Source organism: Rattus norvegicus, chromosome 1 (genome assembly GCF_036323735.1).
Source record: "Rattus norvegicus strain BN/NHsdMcwi chromosome 1, GRCr8, whole genome shotgun sequence".
Taxonomy (NCBI): Eukaryota; Metazoa; Chordata; class Mammalia; order Rodentia; family Muridae; genus Rattus; species Rattus norvegicus.
The window spans coordinates 260,249,599-260,267,122 of record NC_086019.1 but is presented as its reverse complement, the minus strand read 5'-3'; the positions used below and the strand labels follow the sequence as shown (position 1 = coordinate 260,267,122).

The 17,524-nt window shown below is 39.6% G+C and overlaps 1 long non-coding RNA gene and 1 pseudogene across 1 annotated transcript in view; one reads left to right on the top strand and one right to left on the bottom strand.

Annotated features, from left to right (window-relative positions):
* LOC120100054 (uncharacterized) overlaps nt 1-17,262 on the bottom strand; it is a 43,710-nt gene extending 26,448 nt beyond the window's left edge. Inside the window, exon 1 of the long non-coding RNA XR_005499734.2 lies at nt 17,193-17,262. This is a non-coding gene — a long non-coding RNA (uncharacterized LOC120100054). The remainder of the gene's footprint in view (nt 1-17,192) is intronic.
* Nucleotides 5,604-7,275, top strand: Cwf19l2-ps1 (CWF19 like cell cycle control factor 2, pseudogene 1; annotated as a pseudogene).
* Nucleotides 17,263-17,524: the final 262 nt, after the last annotated feature.

Here is a 17,524-nt window from a genome sequence, read left to right as displayed (position 1 = left end):
CATTTGTCCTTTCTAAATGACTTTAGACACACTCGTCAAAATATGTGTTAGGTAGAAATTAAATTAAAGTTACTCACTTGACTTTCTGTAAGGCTACCAAATAAAGGATTGATCTTTTCTAATATCAAATTTCCTTTACAGAGTATCTGAAATTTTTCTATCTATAGATACCAAGATATTATATTCTTTCTAACATCTGGGAGACTTGGGCTTATTCATAACAACTGAATGTTAGAACTAATAAAAACTTCTCAAATATACTTTGCCTTAATTCTTTTTATCTTGTGTATTTTTCTTCAATTAAACATTAGCCCATATACACAATCTTCATATGTGATTATCAAAGATTATAGCAGGACTTCTTTGGACTCTCCATGAATTAAATAGTGACTTGGAGGCTTCCATTATAGTTTAAAGCTTAGGCCCTTTGCTGAGACAGTGTATTTAATTTTTTCCAGCTATATTACCTTCCCCCATCATGTGGATATCTCTATACTTTACCATCGGGTGAGGGGAGGTGCACAGAGCTATCTGTGCCCAGATATGCAGGCCCAAGGCAGGGGAGAATGATCTTTTTTGTTTTGTTTTGTTTTGTTTTTTTCTTTTCTTTTTTTTTCAGAGCTGGGGACTGAACCCAGGGCCTTGTGCTTGCTAGGCAAGCACTCTGCCACTGAGCTAAATCCCCAACCCCAAGAATGATCTTATTTCTGCCAATCTCAGGATAAAATTTCAAGGGTTTGGGCATGCCTTGACACCACTCTTGCTTCAGGCCTGATCTTCCCAGCCCCACATCTTGCTCTTTCTGTTTTCTAAAGGGAAGGTATTCATCATAGCCATCTTCCTATAGGTTCGGAATGCTTTGTTATTGAACAAGAACTTAATTGGCAGAGATTTTGCAATGCTACTTATCTGTCATTGTAGAAATTGGATGAGACAGGAGGAGGGATTCAGTGACCATTATGGGGTTAAGGAGGGAAGACACAAAGTGACCAGAGTTTGAGTATTGAGTTTTGGATGTCCTGGGCAGATCAAATTTGGAGAGTTTGCGGGAGATACTTAAGCACCTGTGTATTTTGGTCTCGTAACTCAGATTCAGTAACACAGAAATAGCATGTATTCTCTAGTAGAAGACAAGTTCCTCTATGTTCATCTCTCAGTAAGTCCACAGTTCTCTGATTTTGTAGAACAACCGCTGCTAGAGAGGTGATCTGTGATGGAGTGACTTGAGACTATATCTGTGGTCAAAGCCATTGCCTGGTCAAGATTATCCTAAAAGTAGTCAGTCAGATGACTTATTGGAAGAGAACTTTTCCAGGAGCTCCCCTGGTGTCCTAGGAAATGGTGAGACTCAGTCTGATGAGCAACGGGACAAGGACTTTTGATCCCTTCCTAGTTGTAAAATGAGTTCTTTGAATCATTAGAAGAGTGTAGAAAGCTTGAAACCAGAATTTTTTTTATTATTATTATTAACTTGAGTATTTCTTATATACATTTCGAGTGTTATTCCCTTTCCCAGTTTCCGGGCAAACATCCCCCTCCCCCCTCCCCTTTCTTATCAGTGTTCCCCTCCCCACCCTCCCCCCATTGTCCCCCTCCCCCCAACAGTCTAGTTCACTGGGGGTTCAGTCTTAGCAGGACCCAGGGCTTCCCCTTCCACTGGTGCTCTTACTAGGATATTCATTGCTACCTATGAGGTCAGAGTCCAGGGTCAGTCCATGTATAGTCTTTAGGTAGTGGCTTAGTCCCTGGAAGCTCTGGTTGCTTGGCATTGTTGTACATATGGGGTCTCGAGCCCCTTCAGGATCTTCCAGTTCTTCCTCTAATTCCTTCAACGGGGGTCCTATTCTCAGTTCAGTGGTTTGCTGCTGGCATTCGCCTCTGTATTTGCTGTATTCTGGCTGTGTCTCTCAGGAGCGATCTACATCCGGCTCCTGTCGGTCTGCACTTCTTTGCTTCATCCATCTTGTCTAATTGGATGGCTGTATATGCATGGGCCACATGTGGGGCAGACTCTGAATGGGTGTTCCTTCAGTCTCTGTTTTAATCTTTACCTCTCTCTTCCCTGCCAAGGGTATTCTTGTTCCCTTTTAAAGAAGGAGTGAAGCATTCACATTTTGATCATCTGTCTTGAGTTTCATTTGTTCTAGGCACTTAGGGTAATTCAAGCATTTGGGCTAATAGCCACTTATCAGTGAGTGCATACCATGTATGTCTTTCTGTGTTTGGGTTAGCTCACTTTAGACAGAACAATTTGCAAATTCATCTGGAATAACAAAAAACCCAGGATAGCTAAAGCTATCCTCAACAATGAAAGGACTTCAGGGGGAATCACTATCCCTGAACTCAAGCAGTATTACAGAGCAATAGTGATAAAAACTGCATGGTATTGGTACAGAGACAGACAGATAGACCAATGGAATAGAATTGAAGACCCAGAAATGAACCCACACACCTATGGTCACTTGATTTTTGACAAAGGAGCCAAAACCATCCAATGGAAAAAAGATAGCATTTTCAGCAAATGGTGCTGGTTCAACTGGAGGTCAACATGTAGAAGAATGCAGATCGATCCATGCTTATCACCCTGTACAAAGCTTAAGTCCAAGTGGATCAAGGACCTCCACATCAAAGCAGACACACTCAAACTAATAGAAGAAAAACTAGGGAAGCATCTGGAACACATGGGCACTGGAAAAAATTTCCTGAACAAAACACCAATGGCTTATGCTCTAAGATCAAGAATGGACAAATGGGATCTCATAAAACTGCAAAGCTTCTGTAAGGCAGAGGACACTGTGGTTAGGACAAAACGGCAACCAACAGATTGGGAAAAGATCTTTACCAATCCTACAACAGATAGAGGCCTTATATCCAAAATATACAAAGAACTCAAGAAGTTAGACCACAGGGAAACAAATAGCCCTATTAAAAAATGGGGCTCAGAGCTAAACAAAGAATTCACAGCTGAGGAATGCCGAATGGCGGAGAAACACCTAAAGAAATGTTCAACATCTTTAGTCATAAGGGAAATGCAAATCAAAACAACCCTGAGATTTCACCTCACACCAGTGAGAATGGCTAAGATCAAAAACTCAGGGGACAACAGATGCTGGCGAGGATGTGGAGAAAGAGGAACACTCCTCCATTGTTGGTGGGATTGCAAACTGGTACAACCATTCTGGAAATCAGTCTGGAGGATCCTCAGAAAATTGGACATTGAACTGCCTGAGGATCCAGCTATACCTCTCTTGGGCATATACCCAAAAGATGCCCCAACATATAAAAAAGACACGTGCTCCACTATGTTCATTGCAGCCTTATTTATAATAGCCAGAAGCTGGAAAGAACCCAGATGCCCTTCAACAGAGGAATGGATACAGAAAATGTGGTACATCTACACAATGGAATATTACTCAGCTATCAAAAACAACGACTTTATGAAATTCGTAGGCAAATGGCTGGAACTTGAAACCAGAATTTAACACAGGAATTAGCACTGTTACTGAAATAGAGAAGAGCAGGTTGGTTAGCACACATTGGCTTAGTGACAGCCAAGGCAGAGAGCATTGGAGACTTTGAGGGTTAGTGCCCATAGTGTGTAAAGCTGAGGTAGTAATAAGGAATGCACAAGAAGGGGACCATGTTTTTATTATCCTCTGAAGCTGAGAAAGAGTGATATGGGGGAAACAGGCATGAAGCCCCCTTAGAATTCATTTGCTCACTCAACAGAGTCTGAAGACTTCTGTAGAGGCGGTCTGAAAAGTGAGGGTACCTTCAGACACCAGACCTGATACAGGACTGTGGGACCTGATATGCGGCTTGGAGAGGGGAGTGGCTCTTCCCAGTAATGGGTTGAAGACATGGATGAATAGAAGAGAAAGTGGAGGAGGAGGAGGAGGAGGAGGAGGAGGAGGAGGAGGAGGAGCAGGAGCAGGAGCAGGAGCAGGAGCAGGAACAGGAGGAGGAAGAAAAAGAAGAAGCAGAGGCAGAGGAAGAAGCAAAGAAGAAGAGGAGGAGGAGCAGGAAGAGGAGCAGGAGGAGGAGAAAGAAAGAGAAGAAGAAGAAGAAGAAGAAGAAGAAGAAGAAGAAGAAGAAGAAGAAGAAGAAGAAGAAGAAGAAGAAGAAGAAGAAGAAGAAGAAGAAGAAGAAGAAGCAGCAGCAGCAGCTATGTGAACATTGTTGGATCATACCTGGCAAGTGCTATTACTATTAGGGCTGAATTAATGGCATCTAAAGCTTCAATTGCCTAAGAAAATAGTGCTGGACAGAAGGTGGGGTTTTTATACCCCTTTAGGAGAGCAAAAAGTGGCTGTAGGGTACTGGTGGGGAGAGAAAACCATTGTCAAAGCCAATTGAGGTTTCCCAAAAGGCTTTAAAGGGAGGCAAGGATTGAGGATAAGAAAGTGAGTCTAAGAGAGAGTACTGTGGTGAGGGAAATTTCTACACCCAAAATGTGATGATCAGATTAAGCTGCATTTTGTGAAGAGCTATTTTAAATCCTATGAAGGATAGGATTTAGTTGATCCTTAAATTGGTAGAGTATGTAAAAAAGTCCCCCCACATTAAGATATCATTCACATAATGCTAAATAAGGAGTCCTTTGTCTATGTAGGGACTTAATGCTGTGGCAACAGCATCTTGGCAGATGGTGAGGTTGTTTGCCATCTCTTGGGGTAGGACTGTGTACTGTTAGTAGAGGGTATTGAGAACTCAAAGGTTTGGCCATCCTATGGATGGAGAGGAATAGAGAAAAAAAATCAGTCTTTAATGTTTATTGCTAAAAGAGGGACAGTGTCAGAAATGGTGGAAATGAGGGGTATCTCCCTTTGTGGATACCTCCAAATCATCATGGTTTTATTAACAGCCCTGAAATACTGTAGCCGTATCCATCCCCATGAGAAACACAGGTGTACTCCGTGGATCGTAGGAGGAGGAAATATCTTGAATAAAGTCTGAAGTCGGAGTTGTTTTCTTAACTGTGAGCCCTTTAAGTACCTCCCTTGAGGGAGGTTACTGTACAACCCATATAGTCTTATTGGTGAGCCAGTTGAAGCCGGGGACATTATATTTAACACTAGCTCTTAAAAGTGTGAGTAACCTAGGGAAGGGGTTTTAAAGATTTTATGAGCATATCTATCCTTATGGGTATGATTATGAGAATAACCACTTACTCTATTGTAATTTTTTTTATTGGTTGACTAGTGAGAGTTACTTTACGGGATTCCAGGATATCTCTTCCTAGAAGAGTGGTAACAATATTGCCCTCAAGTAGGGGGCATACCATGCCCACAGACCTATTAGGCTCCTCCCATTTTGGAGGTTTGATTGGTATTAAAGGCATGGGAACAGCCTCCTATACCTAGAAGTTGAGCCTACAGATAAGTTCTCAGTCTTTATGGAACCTCTTCTTTTACAGTTGGTTTATCTGTTCCAGTGTCAATGATACATTTGACAATGTCACCTATTTTCGTGGTTATTTTTGGGTGGAGGCCTTCTGAGAGCCTGGAAACCCATTAAAGCCTCCATGGGAGCAGTTTTCCGTCCTAATGTTTGGGCTGAGGCTTGCCCTATTTTAAGTTGAAAGGCTTGCCATCCTTGTCATAATGGGAGTGACACTGTCTTCTCCAGTGGAAGCTCTTAAGGCATCAGGACAGAATGTCTTGGGTGAGGTGGCATTTCTGCTGGAGAGGATACCATTAGGATATTCATGTCTCTCTCCAGTGTCCCTTCTTGCTACAGTTAAAGCATCCATGCTTTGCTCTCATAGCTGCTATAAATGCCTAAGCAATGGGAGCAGCCTGGTGGGATGCTCTCCCGATATCCTGAGTGGCCACAGTCCATTTTTCATAGTGCTCATCTTTAAGGCCCTGTCAAGCAAGCCTGCACTCAACAACCATAGCCTCATAAATGATGCTTTTATGAAGGCGATCTGTGGCTGCAGGACAGGGATTTTTTTTTCTTTCTAAGCTTGTTTTAGTTCTAAGAATAAAGAACAGAGCCTCTTCTGCTTTTGGGGTGGTGGTGGTGGAGGAAAAGCACGGAGGAGGTGGGGGCTTGTGAGCCAGAGAATGAAGTGATTCTGCCTGAGCCTAGACGCACCCAGAGGAGCACGTGGTCCTAACACACTGCTGGCTGTGCTACATTTTGAGCTCCCATGAAAAAGACTTTCTGGCTGCTGAACAACTTACAGCCCAACTTAAAGAAGAAAACAAATTTAAAGAAACCATTACACAGATAACAGCCAAAGGATCAGGGGTAGAGCATGAAGATGAACAAGAAGTCATCCTTATTTGAACAGAAGAATCTGGAAGAATGTGGCCTGTGAGCAGAGTTTCAACCCATGAGGATAAAGAAAGGATCCGATGCTTTCCTGATGATCATTTGAGTCTCAGTGATTTAATCAACAATGAGAAAAAGGGAACAGGTATCAATCAAAACAGACTTTTCATAAAAATGGCATCTAAGTTTATGGGAAAATCACATGGAGACTATTATACTCTGAATGGCATGTTTGTCTCCACAGAAGCTGAGGAAGAGCATCGTGGTAGGAGGAAGAGAGCCAGAGGTCAAGAGCAACTGCTGAGTACCACAGTCCTGCTGCACAAATGGCAGTGTCTGTACTGTTTCCACAGCTCTCAGCTCCCCAGTCATTGTACAGTTGCAATTGGTGAGAAGGTTTATTTATGTTTGCTCAGTTTCCAATCTCTCACTGAAGAGCACTGCCTGACAGTCCCTCTGCACCCTCACCAAGCAGTCACTGTATTAGATGAAGATATCTAGGAGGAGATTCAGATGTTTTGGAAATCTTTGGTAAAAATGTTTGAAGATAAAGGATTGGATTGTATGTTTTCGGGGACAAGTATGGGTTTGAAGGAGCAGTATCACATGGTTTATGAGTGTATCCCTCCCCCAAAGGAAGTGAGTGATATGGCTCCCATCTATTTTAAGAAAGCCATAATGGAAATCTGATGAAGAATGGTCTATGAATAAGAAGTTGATTGATTTGTCTCCAAAACATATTAGAAAGTCTGTACCTAGAGGCTTGCCTTACTTGCTGTAGACTTTGGCCTTCACAGAGCATTTGCTCACATGATTGAAGAGCAGTACAAATTTCCTCACTACTTTGGAAAGGAAGTCATTGGTGGTATGCTGGATCTAGAACCCAGGCTGTGGAGGAAGGGAATCTGAGAAAGCCTTGAGGACCAGAGGAAGAAAGCGTTGCAGTTTGCTCAATGGTGGAAACCATATGATGTCAGTAAAAGTAAAAGCTCTTAAGTTTATGTTATGTGTCCTCTTCTATGCTGAGCCCATTCAGTTTGTGTCTATTCCATCTATAAACAACTGTGCCTTGGGCTGTAGGAAAAGCATCAGCAGCAACAGGATCAGCAACAGCAGCAGCGGCTGGCCACTCTAGTCACTGACGTCCATGTTAGGTCAAGTTGTTTTCTTCATCATGGCTCCTGGAAACTTGGTTTGGGTGAATGGGGAATAAGAGGAAGTGTCTCAGTTCCACATTATTGGCTCACATTTCGTTCTGTGTCTACTTCTGCATGTTCCAAATTACTCCGTTACTCTAGAGAAGGACTTCTTTCCAGAGGTCTAGCAAGGATGCAGGGGAAAGTGGGTCTGCTTCCAGGTAGATTCTGCCGCCTAGCTTTATTTGTATTTTATAAACAAGACTGGATGTTTTCAGTCTTGAAACTGAAATTTATTTTCTTAGTTTTATGGAAGAGTTTCTTTTTTACTGGTAGCATATAGTATCACTATGCACTACCTTGGTTAAAGATAAATATTAAAGGATTAAATGGTAATGAAATTATTCATAAATGCAAATTTGTTCTGGACCTTGAAATAGTCTGAATTTTGGTAATCATAAAAGTAATTGTTCTAAATAACTCAATTTTCAGTTGTCTGTAGCTCATGTAAATCTGAAGAGTGTAGCCAAATCACTGTATTGGGGTTGTAATGTAGTCTCAGATGTTAAATAGTATAAGTATCCAGGGGATGTTCTCTTGTTCCTACTTGATTAAAGGTACTTAAGTATTATTGTTCTTAATATTTGATCTTGAGAAAACCTTGGATTTATAAAATATGAATTTTAGGAAGTCTTTTATAATATGCTTTTAAAAAACCGAACTATGATGTTTTGTTTTGTTTTTTGTTTTTTGTTTTTTGTTTGTTTGTTTTTGTCGATGCCTAGAATCAGTGCATCAGTGTGAAGGGTGCTCACATGTTTATTTTAATGTCAGGTCATCACTGTATCCATGCTATTTGTATGTTGCGAAGGCAACTGTTTCTTTTTATTTTTTTCAAATGTGTAATGACAGAATCAGCCTTTTCAGAACTCAATGCAGAAGCCCATTAAAAGCCTGAGTATGGACTGCTCCCAAACTCCTTGGGAGAGAGAGCTCACGGCCTGGACATGTGGGCACTCCTGAGATTGCAGAGCAGGAGAGACCACCAAAACTGCCCACCGTGCCCACATCCCTGGCCCAAGAGGAAACTGTATATGGCCTCTGGGAACTGGACGATAGGGGCACTAGAGCTGCAGGTCCCCCGCAGTCCAGATGCTGCCCGCACCTAAAGGGACACAGTCAACACTTCTCTGCATCCAAATCCTGTGGGGGGGGAGAGCTAAACCTTCAGAGGGGCAGACACGCCTGGGAAGGCAGAAGAGACTACACTCTGCCCACATTTCTGACTCCAGAGGAAAATACCTAATGCCATCTGGGACCCCATGCACGGGGGCTCCCGGAAAAGATAGCACAGGCCCTCGTGGTTGCCACCCTCACAGAGAGCTCAAAAGCAGACCCCCACGAGCAACTTGAGCCATGGGAAAACAGGTAAGACCAACTTTTGTGCTCCAAGCGATCTGCCTGTTGAACTCAGAACACAGCCCCACAGGAACATCTGAAGACCAGTAGGCAGGAAAGACTACACACCCGAAAACAGAAAACTCTGTTCCCATAACTGGCTAAAAGAAAACAGGAAAACAGGTCTACAGCACTCCTGAAGCACAGGCCTATAGAACAGGCTAGCCATAGTCAGAAATAGCAGAACAAGGTAACACCAGAGACAACCTGATGGCCAGAGGCAAGCACAGGAAACCAAGCAATAGAAACCAAGACTACATGGCATCATCGGAGCACAATTCTACCACCAATGCAAACACTGAATATCCAAACACACCAGAAAAGCAAGATCTAGATTTAAAATCATATTTGATCATGATGCTGGAGGACTTCAAGAAAGACATGAAGAACTCCCTTAGAGAAACACAAGAAAACATAAATAAACAAGTAGAAGCCTATAGAGAGGAATCACAAAAATCCCTGAAAGAATTCCAGGAAAACACAAGCAAACAGTTGAAGTAATTAAAAATGGAAATAGAAACAATAAAGAAAGGACACAGGGAAACAACCCTGGATATAGAAATCCAAAGGAAGGGACAAGGAACAATAGATACAAGCATCACCAACAAAATACAAGAGATAGAAGAGAGAATCTCAGGAGCAGAAGATTCCATAGAAATCATCAACACAACTGTCAAAGATAATGTAAAACAGAAAAAGCTAGTGGTCCAAAATATACAGGAAATCCAGGACTCAATGAGAAGATCAAACCTAAGGATAATAGGTATAGAAGAGAGTGAAGACTCCCAGCTCCAAGGACCAGTAATTATCTTCAACAAATTCATAGAAGAAAACTTCCCTAACCTAAAGAAAGAGATGCCCATAAACATACAAGAAGCCTACAGAACTCCAAATAAATTGGACCACAAAAGAAACTCCTCCGGTCACATAATTGTCAAAACAGCAAATGCACAAAATAAAGAAAGATTATTAAAAGTGGTAAGGGAAAAAGGTCAAGTAACATATAAAGGCAGACCTACCCGAATCACACCAGACTTCCCACCAGAGACTATGAAAGCCAGAAGATCCTGGACAGATGTCAAACAGACCCTAAGAGAACACAAATGCCATCCCAGGTTACTGTATCTTGCTAAACTCTCAATTAACATAGATGGAGAAACCAAGATATTCCATGACAAACCAAATTTATGCAATATCTTTCTACAAATACAGCAATCCAAATTATAATAAATGGTAGAGCCCAACATAAGGAGACAAGCTACACCCTAGAAAAAGCAAGAAACTAATCGTCTTGGGAACAAAACAAAGAGAAGAAAAGCACACAAACATAATCTCACATCCAAATATGACTATAACAGGAAGCAATAATCACTATTCCTTAATATCTCTCAATATCAATGGTCTCAACTCTCCAATAAAAAGCAAAGATTAACAAACTGGATATGCAATGAGGACCCTGCATTCTGCTGCCTACAGGAAACACACCTCAGAGACAAAGACAAACACTACCTCAGAGTGAAAGGCTGGAAAACAACTTTCCAAGCAAATGGTCGGAAGAAGCAAGCTGGAGTAGCCATTCTAATATCAAATAAAATCTATTTTCAACTAAAAGTCATCAAAAAAGATAAGGAAGTACACTTCATATCCATCAAAGAAAAAATCCACCAAGATGAACTCTCAATCCTAAATATCTATGCTCCAAATACAAGGGAACCTACATACATAAAAGAAACCTTACTAAAGCTCAAAGCACACATTGCACCTCAAACAATAATAGTAGGAGATTTCAACACCCCACTCTCATCAATGGACAGATCATGGAAACAGAAATTAAACAGAGACATAGACAGACTAAGAGAAGTCATGAACCAAATGGACTTAACAAATATTTATAGAACATTCTATCCTAAAGCAAAAGGATATACATTCTTCTTACCACTTCATGGTACTTTCTCCAAAATTGATCATACATAAAACAGTCCTCAACAGATACAGAAAGATAGAAATAATCCCATGTGTCCTACCGGACCACCACGGGCTAAAGCTGATCTTCAATAACAATAAAGGAAGAACGCCCACATATACATGGAAGTTGAACAATGCTCTACTCAATGATAATCTGGTCAAGGAAGAAATAAAGAAAGAATTTAAATACTTCTAAGAATTTAATGAAAATGAGGTACAATATAACCAAACTTATGGGACACAATGAAAGCTGTGCTAAAAGGAAAACACATAGCTCTGAGTGCCTGCAGAAAGAAACAGGAGAGAGCATATGTCTGCAGCTTGACAGCACACCTAAAAGCTCTAGAACAAAAAGAAGCAAATACACCCAGGAGGAGTAGAAGGCAGGAAATAATCAAACTCAGAGCTGAAACCAACGAAGTAGAAACAAAAAGGACCATAGAAAGAATCAACAAAACCAAAAGTTGGTTCTTTGAGAAAATCAACAAGATAGATAAACCCATAGCCAGACTAACAAGAGGACACAGAGAGTGTGTCCAAATTAACAAAATCAGAAATGAAAAGGGAGACATAACTACAGATTCAGAGGAAATTCAAAAAATTATGAGATCCTACTACAAAAGACTATATTCAACAAAACTTGAAAATCTGCAGGAAATGGACAATTTCCTAGACAGATACCAGGTACGAAGTTAAATCAGGAACAAATTAACCCTTTAAATAACCCCATAACTCCTAACGAAATAGAAGCAGTCATTAAAGATCTCCCAAACAAAAACAGCCCAGGTCCAGATGGGTTTAGTGCAGAATACTATCAGACCTTCATAGAAAACCTCATACCAATACTATCCAAATTATTCCACAAAATTGAAACAGATGGAGCCCTACTGAATTCCTTCTATGAAGCCACAATTACTCTTATACCTAAACCACACAAAGACCCAGCAAAGAAAGAGAACTATAGACCAATTTTTTTTATGAATAGCCATGCAAAAATATTCAGTAAAATTCTGGCAAACCGAATCCAAGAGCACATCAAAACAATCATTCACCATGATCAAGTAGGCTTCATCCCAGGCATGCAGGGATGGTTTAATATATGGAAAACCATCAACGTAATCCATTATTTAAACAAACTGAAAGAACAAAACCACATGATCATTTCAATAGGTGCTGAGAAAGCATTTGACAAAATTCAACACCCCTTCATGATTAAAGTCCTGGAAAGAATAGGAATTCAAAGCCCATACCTAAACATAGTAAAAGCCATATACACAAACCAGATGCTAACATTAAACTAAATGGAGAGAAACTTGAAGCAATCCCACTAAAATCAGGGACTAGACAAGGCTGCTCACTCTCTCCCTACTTATTCAATGTAGTTCATGAAGTTCTAGCCAGAGCAATCATACAACAAAAGGAGATCAAGGGCATACAGTTTGGAAAAGGAGAAGTCAAAATATCACTATTTGCAGATGATATGATAGCATATTTAAGTGATCCCAAAAGTTCCACCAGAGAACTACTAAAGCTGATAAAGAACTTCAGCAAAGTGGCTAGGTATAAAATTAACTCAAATAAATAAGTAGCCTTCCTCTACACAAAAGAGAAACAAGCCGAGAAAGAAATTAGGGAAACGACACCCTTCATAATAGTCCCAAATAATATAAAATACCTCTGTATAAATGTTCTGTACAATAAGAACTTCAAGCCTCAGAAGAAAGAAATTGAAGAAGACCTCAGAAGATGGAAAGATCTCCCATGCTCATGGATTGACAGGATTAATATAGTAAAAATGGCCATTTTACCAAAAGCGATCTACATATTCATTCAATTCCCATCAAAATACCAATCCAATTCTTCAGAGAGTTAGACAGAACAATTTGCAAATTCATCTGGAATAACAAAAAACCCAGGATAGCTAAAACTATCCTCAACAATAAAAGGACTTCTGGGTGATCACTATCCCTGAACTCAAGCAGTATTACACAGCAATAGTGATAAAAACTGCATGGTATTGGTACAGAGGCAAATAGATAGACCAGTGGATTAGAATTGAAGACCCAGAAATGAACCCACACACCAATGGTCACTTGATTTTGACAAAGGAGTCAAAACCATCCAATGGAATAAAGATAGCATTTTCAGCAAATGGTGCTGGTTCAACTGGAGGTCAACATGTAGAAGAATGCAGATCGATCCATGCTTATCACCCTGTACAAAGCTTAAGTCCAAGTGGATCAAGGACCTCCACATCAAACCAGATACACTCAAACTAATAGAAGAAAAACTGGGGAAGCATCTCGCACACATGGGCACTGGAAAAAATTTCCTGATGCCCTTCAACAGAGGAATGGATATAGAAAAATGTGGTACATCTACACAATGGAATATTACTCAGCTATCAAAAACGATGTCTTTATGAAATTCATAGGCAAATGGATGGAACTGGAAAATATCATCCTGAGTGAGGTAACCCAATCACAGAAAAACACATATGGTATGCACTCTTTGATAAGTGGCTATTAGCCCAAATGCTTGAATTACCCTAGATGCACAGAACACAAGACGGATGGTCAAAATGCGAATGCTTCACTCCTTATTTAAAAGGGGAACAAGAATACCCATGGCAGGGACTAGAGAGGCAAAGATTAAAACAGAGACAGAAGGAACACCCATTCAGGGCCTGCCCCACATGGGACCCATACATATACAGCCACCCAATTAGACAAGATGGATGATGCAAAAAGTGCAGGTCAACAGGAACCAGATGTAGATCTCTCCTGAGAGACACAGCCAGAATATAGCAAATTCATAGACGAATGCCAGCAGCAAACCACTGAACTGAGAATAGGACCCCCGTTGAAGGAATCAGAGAAAGAACTGGAAGATCTTGAAGGGGCTCGAGACCCCATATGTACAACAATGCCAAGCAACCAGAGCTTCCAGGGACTAAGCCACTACCTAAAGACTATACATGGACTGACCCTGGACTCTGACCTCATAGGTAGCAATGAATGGCCTAGTAAGAGCACCAGTGGAAGGGGAAGCCCTGGGTCCTGCTAAGACTGAACCCCCAGTGAACTAGTCTATGGGGGGAGGGCGGCAATGGGGGGAGGATGGGGAGGGGAATACCTATATAGAAGTGGTGTGGGAGGGGTTAGGTGCATGTTGGCCTAGAACCAGGAAGGGGAATAACAATCAAAATGTTATACTCAAAAGAAATACTCAAGTTAATAAAGATAAAAAAAGCAGTAAGACAAATTTTAAAAAAGCCTGAGTATGTAGCAATTATAAGGGGTATATTCTTTACATCCATCTGCCAAATTCCATTTCTTTAGTTACCTTTCAGGGTTGCTGGTAGTAGAGCTTGATTAATGAAAAAATAAGTAGGACAACTTTTTCTGATGTCTGTGGCTTATCTCCAAATGTTACTCTGTATATTATCATACATATTATGTAATTAAATATTACTATATTCTCTATATTTATTCCATGTTTATTCTAATATACATAAAATGAGGTCTATCTCCTCATACTGGCGAATGTGATCAACCGTGTGTTCTATATAATTGATGGTCTCTGTTTCGAATTATCTGTACTTGTATAAATAAAAATGTTAATTCTGAATATTCTCGAGTAAGTTCAGCAATTTCTATACACACAACAACTCATGACTAATGCCTCTGTTAATTTAGATCTTATTGGCTTAATACTGATGCCTTGATTATGTTTGGTTTTGTATCATAAGTTTGGCTTGCTCCAATTTTTTTCTCACGTGAGGGGATCTTTAATATTGAGTCATTTCTGTTATTAAGGAAAACAACAAAAACAACAGCAAAAACAAAAACAAAAAATCAAATAAACTAAAGCAAAGGAATAAGAAAATTCTGAATTTCTGTGTTATCTCATCCTACAGCAGCAAAGGTGTGCCAGCCATTCTTGGAACTTAGATGCTGCCTTTCTGCATTGGCGGGACCTTAGCAGAATACTTGACAGCCATCTTGTTGCCAGAGAACTCTGAGTTTCAGCTGCCATCAATTACTTCTTTTCTATTGGAAAGTGCCGTTTTCCATCTTCTATCATGACCACTTGTAATTTAGCATTCTACCTCTCAGTCCTGTCTTTATCTAAGTGTGTTTTAGCTTGATCTTCCTCAGAGCATACAGAGAAAACTGTGATCATCTTTTAACACATTGTAATTAATTCCTGTTCCAGGTATTGGTCATCAGGCCTTTATTACAAAATTCCATAGAGAGAACCTCTGAGCAATTCTTGAGTGCCCTTAGGCAGGTGAGGGAGGATGAATATTTCATAACAGAATCAGCTAACAGGTCATAGAGTCGGCTGTACCAGAATCCTGCCAGTACTCAGCCCTCTGCGGGTACAGAATCAACAACTGAAATTACAGTGACACGTTTTCATACAATGTGAACAAAAGACTACCCTAATAACCCACAGGCTACCCTTTTGCTATAACTGATCTCTAAACACCAAAGCTTTCAGAGGGTAACTCTGACTACTCTTCTTAGTTTTCCTCTTTCCCATTAAGTAGAAAAGACTATACTTTAAGAGTGTGAGTTAACCTACCCATCTCCCATTCTCCATGTTTCAAGCAATCCGTTGCTCTCCTTCAGAATTTGTAGAGAAACTAAAATTCAAGGTTCATCTTTCTTGTTATACCTGTCATTAAGAATTTGTTTACTCTTCTTCAAGTTCTGTAAATACCTACTTGACATCTTTCCTGGAAATGCTACAGTTTTAGTATCCTTTCTTCCTTACTTCCTTTTTTCTTTCCTTTTTTAAACACATTACATTTAGTTTAACAATTACTTCTCACTTTTATTAGATAGTAAAATGTTATGTCCAGGACTCAAATTTTCTTATTCATGGCTGCTGTCCTTAAGTTATTTAATTCATCTAAAAGTAGAATTAAAATTTATTTGTATTAACTTTAACTGGACCAAAAAAAATTATGGAGCCTTAACCTTGGATTTGATTTTTGAAAATATGTGAAAAATGTTCATATTTTACGTTTCTGTCATTTTGAACTATTGTGAATTTACAAGTGTATTTTAAAGGTGAGATGATTTTAATCCTAAATGAAAATCACAAAATTCTATAAGTGATAAATGTGAGTGATTTAATGTATACTTTTTTGTTTATGAATTTGTGTTCCACATATATTGGAAAACAGATAAACCATAGAACTTGAAAGTTACTTGAAATCTACTTATTTATTAAGAAAATTGTAGGGCAAGAAAATAGTGAAGACTAAATAGTATGTTTGTCTATTAGAGTTTTGTCTCTAACCTTTTAACTTCCAAACCATCAATACTGAAATACCATGATACAATACACTTTTATAAACAGCGCTATCACTTTAATTTACCCACTAAAGTAAAAAAAAAATTATAGTGTCATGAGAAAACACCTTAATTATTTCATAAATGTATTTTGATTAAGGCAATTTTTAATAATTCCTGAAAGTTTTTATGGAGCTTTAAGCTAGAGGGAAGAAATGCATTTCATGTTAAAAGTCAAATGTGATTAAAAATCTTTCAACTTTTTTACTCTACTCAGATTGCTTTATAGCAATTACAATACACTTCTAATTTTTATGAATTTGAACATAACTTCCAGGGAAATCAAACTTTAGGAACATCACTAAGGTTTCTCAACTGATTCTCAGTTTCTGTCTGGTAGTCCTAGTGCTTTCAGTCTTATAATGGTGCTTCAGTTGGAGAGAGTCTCTAAAGTTATAGTTAAGGTCTTTCAAGTAGGCCCTGGTCCAACATGATAGCCGGCCTTAGAAGAAAAAAAGTTTTCTGAGCTAGCAAGATACCTTGAAGGGCAAAAGAAATTTTTATGAAGCTTGGTGACCTGAGTTCTGAACCTAGGACCCATATGTCATAAAACAAACAAAAACAAACAAACAAACAAACAAACAAAACCTGACTCCCACTATTTGTTTTCTGACTTCCACATGTGCACCACTGAATGAGTACCTTGCCCAAGCACACGCATACAAAACCCAAAAATAAATAAATAAATAAATGAATGAATGAATGAATATTTTAAGTTAAAAATTAAAGGAAATCAGGACAAAAACATATGGACAAAAAAGCAACTGATAAAATGACCATAAGCCCAAGGCATCCAGCGTTCTGATTTGAATGTAAAATGTCTGTAATGGTTATATGTTAATCACCTGGTCTTTATACAATGTCTCTGCTGTGGGAGACCTTGAAACCCTTAGGGCTGAAGCCTAGTTAGGTAAAGTATGGCCATACTGTTGTGACTTTGAAGACAATAATTGGTCTCAGCGTTATCCATTCTCACACTGCTTCATACCTGCACAGGATGGTGAGGCTTCTCTACCACACGGCCCTTCCATGATGTGAAGCCATGAAATGAAGCATCTGACATCACAAACCAACACCAAACCCTCCCTTCTTCATATGCTCTGGTCAAGTATTACAACACAATGGGGAGAGAAGTAACATCACACTCATTACCTTAACCCCCAGTGCTTTTCGTCAGAATTCTGTTGTAATAAATTTGTCGAACTCATATAATCTTTGTTACTGACAGATTAACCAGACTAATGTGATTAGAGTTTTCTTTAAACTAGAAACCCACAGCTCCATTTCTTCCTCTTTTAAAATGAAATTCCATGAAGTAGG